A 9,714-nucleotide genomic window follows, 5' to 3' on the forward strand; every position below is an offset into this window, starting at 1 on the left:
CTGTGCGGTAGCAGAGAAAACAGCGGGTTGGTGGTGAGCTACGTCAGCCAACATAGTATAATTGTATGACGTCATGACTATTGATGGGACTCACTACAGGGGTTTAGGGCTGGGAATTGCCAGGGACCTCACGATATGATATTATAACGATAGCGAGAGCCCACAGCATGCAGTCAGTCAGCTAGTATAACGATCTGTTATTCGATTGTTATGCATAATCTTTTCCAGCATGTCCATGAATATTTACACACACTCCACATATATGAATAATCCAGTAGAGGCAATTAGTGGTTGCTAAGATGTAAAGATGTAGACATACTTATGGATGCCTAAATGTGTTAGCTAATGAATAGTCTTCAATAGTACAAAATCCATAAAGGTCTTCAATATTTCAGCACCATGGACAGCTGAAGCTATACAGCAGTGGCTGTGAGGTTGTATGACTTACTAGTCACTAGTATACAGTACTGCTCTCACCTGTACAGTATTCTCTTCACAGTCAACTAAAATCAGACAACCATTGTCCCCTAATCATGGACCCCTTTATAGTGACACTACCACTCTGGCTGCTCAGTGTGCAGTGTCACCATCGCAGAGATAGTCTGACTGTGTGAGGGTCCATAAGCATCAGAGGCCCGCTAAATGACTTTCTTATCTGAAAGACTCCAGAAGCAGCTTGCTATAGGGCCACATGGACACTGCACAGTCAACACTCTTTACCACACTCTCTCTCTCTCTGTCTTTCTCGCTCTACCACATGTGGATGCTATGCATAATATCTTTAGCAGAGAGGAGAAAGAAGTCCCTCTTCCTCTAGACTACCAGCATACAGGAGAGGAGATATGGCTCAGAGTGGTGACTTCAGACTCGTACTCTGCTACTGTGCTATGCTGAGGGCAAGGATAAAGCTACTAAGTAGGTGTAGTAAACATGCAATCCAATCCACATCACTGGGGCGGCAGGGTAGCCTAGTGGTTAGGGCGTTGGACTAGTAACCGGAAGGTTGCGAGTTCAAACCCCCGAGCTGACAAGGTACAAATCTGTCGTTCTGCCCCTGAACAGGCAGTTAACCCACTGTTCCTAGGCCGTCATTGAAAATAAGAATTTGTTCTTAACTGACTTGCCTGGTTAAATAAAAAAATTTAAAAAAAACTTTGTCGTACCTTAGTCTCATATTCAATGTGAGAAAGGTGGATTTTGAGGTTTGCAAGTACTATGTACAAACACCCTTGCACAGACAGAGACACTTCAGTAGGACTTTCTTATGTTTAACCTTCCCCACTCTAAGACACCCTGTCTCCATGACCACAGAGGAGAGGTGGTCACGGCCATCAACCCTGTTCACATTCTAGCAGGATAAAAACACTTCTGCTTCACCGCTCTCAATCTACACACAAGTCTTATGCGAAACACACAGTTCAGGTGACAGAAACACATTTCATGCTGTGCTGTTTCCGACGAGCAGTCTTCCATCAAGACAGGTCCTTTTGAAGTCACCTCAGCCTAGTGACAGGGTAAACATGAGGGGGGGGGGGATACTGATGATGCCGAGACACATCCATTTACACCAGAGGTGTCAAACTCTTTTTGTGCCCGAGGTCGCATTCGGTCTTCAATGAGGTGTGGAGGGCAGTACTGAAAATAGTTTTGATTTCCTCGCAGTAAAATGTGCAAAATACACTTCTCTATTCATAGTTTTTGGAATTTTCGATGCTCCCTGACTGTCTAGCTTTATTTCGATAATTATGAGCGAGCTGGACCCAGTCAAGAAATTGTATGAATATAGGTCCATTGTCATTTCTAAACCATTGAGTTTGTTTCCCTTCCCCGAATTTGTTTAATTTTTTTGTATTTAATTTTTTACTTAAACCACCCACGGGCCGAATCTGTCCCGCAGCCCGTATGTTTGACACCCTTGATTTACACACGTAGGAAACCGCTAGAATACATGATGGGTTATGTTTTTCATAAGGTCTGTGTGCATAAATTACTTTGCAGGGGACATGGTATTTTGATGACTGTATAAGCAATTCCATGGGGGAAAATGGAGGGCGCCAGTTTAACATTGAAAGACCAAGTCAGATATGTAAATATATCATTTCATATGTATAGGCTCAGCAGGAATCATGTAATGAAACCAGGCAAACAAAAATAAAAGGCCTGACTCAAAGATTAGCATGTATCCCCAGGAAACACACCTGAATAAATAAGCACCCACAGAGCTAAGCCAGTGACGCAAACATTAGGTAAATATAGCAGAATTACAGAGGCAGAGAGGAGGGTGGTAGTGGTGGGTGACTCATTCCAAAGCCATTAAAGAGAAAGTACCATCTTGCACTCTAATAAGCTGCTAGTCCAGTTGACATCACATCTGCATCCCAAACACTATTCCCTACACTGTGCACTACGTTTGACCAGAGCACTATAGGTGCACCATATAAGGAATAGGGTGCCATTTGGGGCACAGGCCACATCTTTAGCAGTTGTTGAAACAGCAGCACACAGATGCGGTCTCCAGATAAATAATTAATTGCAGAGGAAGCGGATGCATCCATCCCTCGTGCCTTCAAAAAAAAACATTAGTACCAACATCCACCTCTAAACAGTGTTTGTGCTACAGTAACTATCTGCCTGGCCTGCAACATTTACAAAGAACACTGGACTATAATTACCAATGCATTGATACCAGTTTCTTTCCAATAACATAGTTATCAGTACACACATGTAAATTACGAACAGGAATAGAAAGGTAAAGTAATACAAATGTAATGTTAATCCAGTGTGTTCTATCATTTAGCTCCTGAGCATCCTTGAACAACACTGATCCTACTAATTACAAGCATGTAATTGAGACAACACTGACAGTGCTATAATTTAGATGATGTTCATGGAGAGAGAGAATGGAGGAGAGGGCGTGAGGAAGTGAGAGAGAATGAACATTTTAGAACGAGAGAGAATGGGAGGGGGGGGATATTATGATGTACCCCGACTTCCACAGGACACAGTGTGCTCCACACACAGTGCAGTCAGAACACAAGTAGCATTATGAAAGAAGCAGAAATCATCATCTCCTGAGCAGCCAGCCAGCCCAGCAGCCTCACACAAACTACTAGCTACTGCATAAATAATTCATGATATAAGATCTGGCGGAGCTTTAGTGGAAATTGACTGGGAGAAGTTCAGAGGCTTTTCTCTCTCTCTCGTCAGCTAGTCCTGATGCACTGGAGGGAGGATAATGAGCAGCACTGAAGGGCTGACTGTCTCCCTGTTACACACACTGAATGTAGGTCTGCTGAATGCTAACTACTGTACTGCTTAAGTTGGAGATAATGGGGAATGGTAGGTTTTATCTTTTGGATATCAATTTTGTAGAGTGCAGTTATATCATTCTACTTGGTAAATAACTATATAGTAATAGTACAAAGCTAACATTTTTCTGTTCTGATATTCTAAATCATTGGCTTTATGCCAACAAAGGTAAATGAGGTCAGGGAAGGGCACATTAGGACAACAAAACAAGGTAGGAGGTACACTGGTGCCATCCATTAGTGAAACATGAGCCAAGAATCAGGTTAACCTTTTTAACTACAGAGCTCCAAAAAATGTACAGTGTGAAGTAGATGAATCAATATGTTCTGGATTTGGACTCATTTACTGTACATGTAAATACAACAGGAGACCAATAACACTCTAAAACCCATCATGTGCTTATTGGCCTTGTAAAGTTAAAGGGATACTCTGGGATTTTGGCAATGAGGCCCTTTATCTACTTCTCCAGAATCAGATGAACTTGTGGATACAATTTTTCTGTCTCCGAATGCAGTTTGAAGAAAGTTGCTAACTAGTGCTAGCGCAAATGCTAACTAGAGTTAGCGCTATGACTGGAAGTCTATGGGTATCTGCTAGCATGCTAGTAGATACCCATAGACTTCCAGTTATTGTGCTAATCCTAATTGGTTCACAAAAACTCTAACTTCCTTCATACTGGACACAGAGACAAAAACATTGTATCCACAAATTCATCTGACTCTGGGGAAGTAAATAAAGGGTAAAAATCCTGAAGTATCCCTTTAAATGTACCTCTATATTCATAAACCATACCACTAATGACATTCAGTTAATATTTAGGTGAGGGCTACATAATTCACACACACAAGTCCTATGGGACCTTATCAATAAAAAAATCCCTACCTATGTATGCAGTGGCACCCGCGGGATATGTTCCCTAAAGTTCCCCCTGACAGTCCCAGATCCCTAGAGACACACAGACAGACAGGAGTCTATTAACAGCTGGCCTCAGGCTACTGTCCCCAGTGTCCGTGTGAATCCACAGGATCCAGGGTGAGAATGAGGTTTCCAAGGACACGTTCGTGCAGCTGAGCTCATAGGGAAAGTGCATTTTAAAGAAGCCTTTGTTCCTTTAAGGGGCCAGATAGAACATCCTCATGAATAAACTGAAACTATGCGGGTTTCACAATGCTTTTAAAAAAAATAACATGGGGACATTAAGTAATAACAAACAAAATTCTGTTTTGGAAGGAGCCACATTGTCAACAGGAAAATCTTCCCCCACAGTGACAATGATGATGACGATAATGATGTTGCTGAGCTGAGCCATAACGTAACTATGTTAAAAAATAATCGAAGACAGTCTGTTTGGAGGGAGTGTCAGAGTAGAGCGAACCCACTCTGCCTCCTCCTGAGTGTCCATACAAGCTCCCAGTGCCAACACAGAAACAGAACAGGGAGAGCAGAGCAGAGTCACTCATCTGGAAGCATAAGGGATGGAGGGACAGAGGATGGAGGGAAGGAGCAAGGGATGGAGGAGTGGTGGTCGGTAAGGTTACTGGGTAGAGTGGCTTAGGGGAGAAATATTTCAGAAACCCTGATATGCAGTCACTGTATTCTATTAATTAGCTCCTCAGAAAATAAAGACTCAATTTAGGCAATGGCAAATGCACTTGTTAAACCAACGGACAACCTTGCCCAGGGATGGGTTGGGACCACAAAAATATGAACTCATCATAAAGGGCCACAGTTGCCAAACTAATTTTATGCAATTCTACAATTTTGCCATGGGGTGGAAAGGAAAAATTGCTGTTTTATTGCTAATTTCCTGCAATTTGACACATTATGCCATAGGGTGGAGAGAAATATTTGCAGTATGATATCCGAGTGAGACTGACTAACAAAACCGATTGTGGCCCCTGGGCCGGTAATTTGACCATGATAACAAGTTTGGATAGCTGGCCACTAAACGAACTTAGAAATCTAAAAAATGTCAGCTGACATGGGCTAATTAACTGACTATCAGTAACTGACATAAGAGAAAAACTGCTGATGCACAACCAAAATTGTATATTCTACTTGTGTATTCTACGATTCTAACTCGCAGCATTTAGTTAAGACCCCGATCCCTGCCCTAGGCAAAGAGACACATGATGTGCACTTTGTTATGTCATTAACAAAAAGCCTCTCTCTAATTTAAAATTGCTTGGGTAAATCAGGTCTGGATAGCCTAATTCTTTAGATGATAAGATTTAGGGAAAAGAAAGATCTTCTTTATGCAACCAGTGTTGCCATCTGGTGCTCCTGGAACGGATGTGTAGACTTCCCTGAGGACATAGGGATATGGAAAGGGTCAGACATGCAGTCAGCCCTGCGGCCACACAGAACCATGACACTCTGAGACCATAATACATATCCTGAGTGTAAAAAAACATTATGTACATCTGACATAGACTGACCAGGTGAAGCCAGGTGAAAGTTATGATACATTATAGATGTCACATGCTAAATTCATTTCAATCAGAAGTGGAGGTGACAGGTTAAAGGAGGATTTTTAGGCCTTGAGAAAATTGAGTCATGGATTGTGTGTGTGAGTGCCATTCAGAGAGTGAATGGGCAAGACAATAGATTTAAGTGCGGGGTGTGAACGGGGTGTGAACGGGGTGTGGCAGTAGTAGTAGGTGCACCGGTTTGTGTGCTGCTGGGTTTTTTCAGGCACAACAGTTTTCTGTGTGTATCAAGAGGTCCAACACCCAAAGGACATCCAGCCAATGAGTCAACATGGGCCAGCATCCCTGTGGAACGCTTTCAACACCTTGTAGAGTTCATACCCTGACGAATTTACAACAATTTCTGCGATAATTAGATACTCAAACTCTTTCTTTCACTTGGATTTCAATCAAAAAAATCCTTGCCAAGAGAGGAAATCCAACTGTCAACAGCGAGATACTGGGGAATCTGTTTTTAGATGATACCAACCAACTGTCAACCGACACAGTGGGCCAAGGGGAACACTGTACTGGCAGCCCATTACCTATGCTGGAGGGTCAACCTGGGAAAACACACACTGCTCAGCTCTGAAGCAGCCTGAAGAGGAAACATTCAGGATGCTTCCCAAATGGCACCCTTTTCTCAATATAGTGCACTGCACTTTGTAGGGAATAGGCTGCCATTTGGGACGCACACCCAGTCAGGAAGCTCTTCACTCGGAGTCTCACATGGTCGTCATGGATCGATGGACACCGAGACACACAGAAAATGCCACATTTTCTTCGGTCCTATACATTGAGCACAATTATCCATGGCAGTGTATGGAAGTTGTGCCCCTGCCCTGAGAGGATGGAAGTTCAATATGTAGCTAGATGTATAGTAGAAGGCTAATGTTAACTAGCTAACGCTGCCCATGAATGAAAGCTTGGCTAGCAAGCAAGTGTTTTAGCCAGGTAGCCTAGGACAACAAAAAATAAGTGTGTACTGTGTGACAGAGTGATAGACCGTTTCGTCAACATGAAAGAGAGGATGACATTGTCGCTTCTCAATAAGTATGTTGAGTCAACATATTTTTCTACTTACAAGAACGCGCACACACACACACAGAAATCCAAACCATGAGGCTCATCATATTTAGCTTAAGTTGATTGGTGATTTGTTGATGTTGAAATGGTGCTGGAATAGTGGAGGCAGCTCCTGTTTTCTTTGTGACTTGCGGGAACTCTGGTTCTAAATCAATAGTTGTTTAGTGGTCCGAAATTTCGGAAAAATGCACTTGCTTGATCATGATGTAGGTCATGTAACTGTACAGTCCATGTTGCATCAATATGAGTCAGAAACATTTATCCTACTGTTAAAATTGACTACACAGTGTAAATAGGATCATTTTTGTCACAGACAGTCTCGTCCAAAACAGAGTTTTGTGGTCCCTAACATAGCCCCGGAGAGTCAGTCAGGTTGCACACCAGCAGGCTGAAGCTAATTGGTGAAATACTTTAGCTAACTCTTCCCATGTGCGAACACACACACACGAGACACCCACATCAAACCACACCCCGAAACCAACTCGCGTTCGAATTCAGTCATGGTCGCTTGCATTTCTTAATGAACCAAATCTAAAACATGCCAAATCAGGAAGTGCATTCACCCTTTTAAACAAACTAATGACATGTTGTCACATTGGGGATGAGCCCAGGAGGAAGACAGATGAGAATAGCAGGCCAGTGGATCACTTAGAACAGCAGCAGCCAGTGGCAACTTTAGGGATGAGGATGATTTAGGTGACCCAGACACAGGCCCAAAACAAGTTAAGCTACCCCAGTATCCCCTTGACCGTTTTGGATTGAAAAACTAAAGAGAGACACCAGATACAGAGACAGTAACAGAAAAGTAGACGATGGAAAGAGACACCAGACAAGACAAAGAGATAGCAACAGAAGATAAGGATATGATGGAGAGACACCTAATAAGACACAGAAAGTGGCACAAGAGATGGAGAGAACAGAGGTGGGTTGAGCACACATTAGACTGTATCACTTCAAGCTGTTCTATAGATTCTATTTCATTTTATTTATTTGCACAAATTATAACAGGTGAAATACAGACAGTGAAAAATTAAAACATGGTTTACAAAGAATTTACAGGTGAGGTGAAAAACCCTTTAAAATTACTATTAAAACAATTGTTAACTTTTACACTTTTTACAACCAGGGAAAGATGAGAGAGGGGGATAGACAAGAGACAGCAACAGAAGAGGGCAGACATGAGGGACAGCAACAGACGACATAGAGAAAGTGATGGAGAGAGGCAGAGTAGGAGTGAGCACACAGCAGACTGTATCACTTAAAGCTGCTCTATGGATTATAATTACTGCACATCTAATCTCTCAATGTTAATTTCAAAGTGCTCCAAATTCATGCATTTAGCTGTTTAAATCAATTTTGCCAGGGGAGGATGCCCCCGAACCCCCCTACTGGTTTTGGTGAACATGATGAATGGCCTATAAGCCAGTTTAGTTCCATGATGTACAGCCCATGTCAGCTCCATGACCAGGTCAATTCCCTTAGAACAGCTGAGACAAGGAGAATATCAATCAATACATCATACATGTCAGAGGAGATAACCTACGCATAACATGCTGCTACAGTCAAAATCAATTTAACCGACATGGGACACAATTAAAAGGCTAATGTGAACAACCCATTCTGACAGATACACCAGCTGGGTAACTACAGCAAGAGTCTTGGGGAATTAAATCAAGGAAGAAAATGCCTCTGCTATTGAGAGTTCTGCTTGTGACAGCTTCTCCTTATATTGGTTTACTGGCATGCAACATCCTAAACCACACCCTGATGTATGTGTTTTCATAAAGTTGTTGTTGTTTACATTCATCTGACAGTAATGCTACATGCAATATTTTTGCAGTGTAATTTCAGAAAATGTCCTTGATGCATCTACAGTAATAGTGGAATGATATGTTTCACAACATTTTACCACCACAAATATTTTGCCCCAAATTGCATTCTAATGGTGCAGCCTTCTTATTGGTCAACAGACCGTTGTCAACTCAACAACAGACCAGTGAATTCGACAACAAAATATTTTCTGGCCCCAGTCAATTTGACAGCAATAGTTTGTTACATTTAGTACCTTTAAATTCAGCTTTAAAATGCATATTTCTCTTAGCTTTCTCTTCTGTGGTAGAAAAGATTAAAAGAACTGCGACTCCCACTCTCCTTTGCTACAATTCATACACTCAGTGTTAAAACTAGCATGATATTTAGTGGCTATATCAATACAACTTGGCTCCATGGCTTCTATGGAAATGTTCTAGCGGTCTATAGAAGTGAAAATAACTGAACAAGAAATGTCGCAAAAAAACGAAACAATTTCAATGTTCAAACATGTTCACTTTCAAATTCTCACTCCATGCCCGTTTAAACTACACAAACACTCTCAAACGAGTATGTATCTTAATAAACTAGATTCAATACGCAATAAAGCTTTAAATAAGTATCAAACATGCATGTTTTTTTGCTTACCTCTTTCTTTGACAGGGGTGTCAGCCAGGAGTTTGCGAGCTTGCTTGGTCTGTCTCGTGCGCAGCTGAGGTGGCACTGGTACCCTCACGCTGGTGGTGAGGTGATGCCTAGCGACGTGCAACCACCAGCCAATGAGATCATTATGAAGACAAATGTACAAAATAGCCTATGCCTTCAGTTTATATCATACTAGGAGCTTCAAGAACATATGCCAGCTCTTGCCTGGGAACCGTTGTTTTTTCTCGAAGTTCTGACTGATGACAGCCGTGAAATGAAATGTAAAAATGCATTATTGGAAACATTTCCTGGCAAAGTGCTTTCATGATAGTAAGTAGCCTAGACCTAGCCTATGTGATAGCTGAGGAAGTGGTAGACTTGGGAATAGCTCTAATCC

This window comes from Oncorhynchus masou, chromosome 33, assembly GCF_036934945.1.
Source record: "Oncorhynchus masou masou isolate Uvic2021 chromosome 33, UVic_Omas_1.1, whole genome shotgun sequence".
NCBI classification, from domain to species: domain Eukaryota; kingdom Metazoa; phylum Chordata; class Actinopteri; order Salmoniformes; family Salmonidae; genus Oncorhynchus; species Oncorhynchus masou.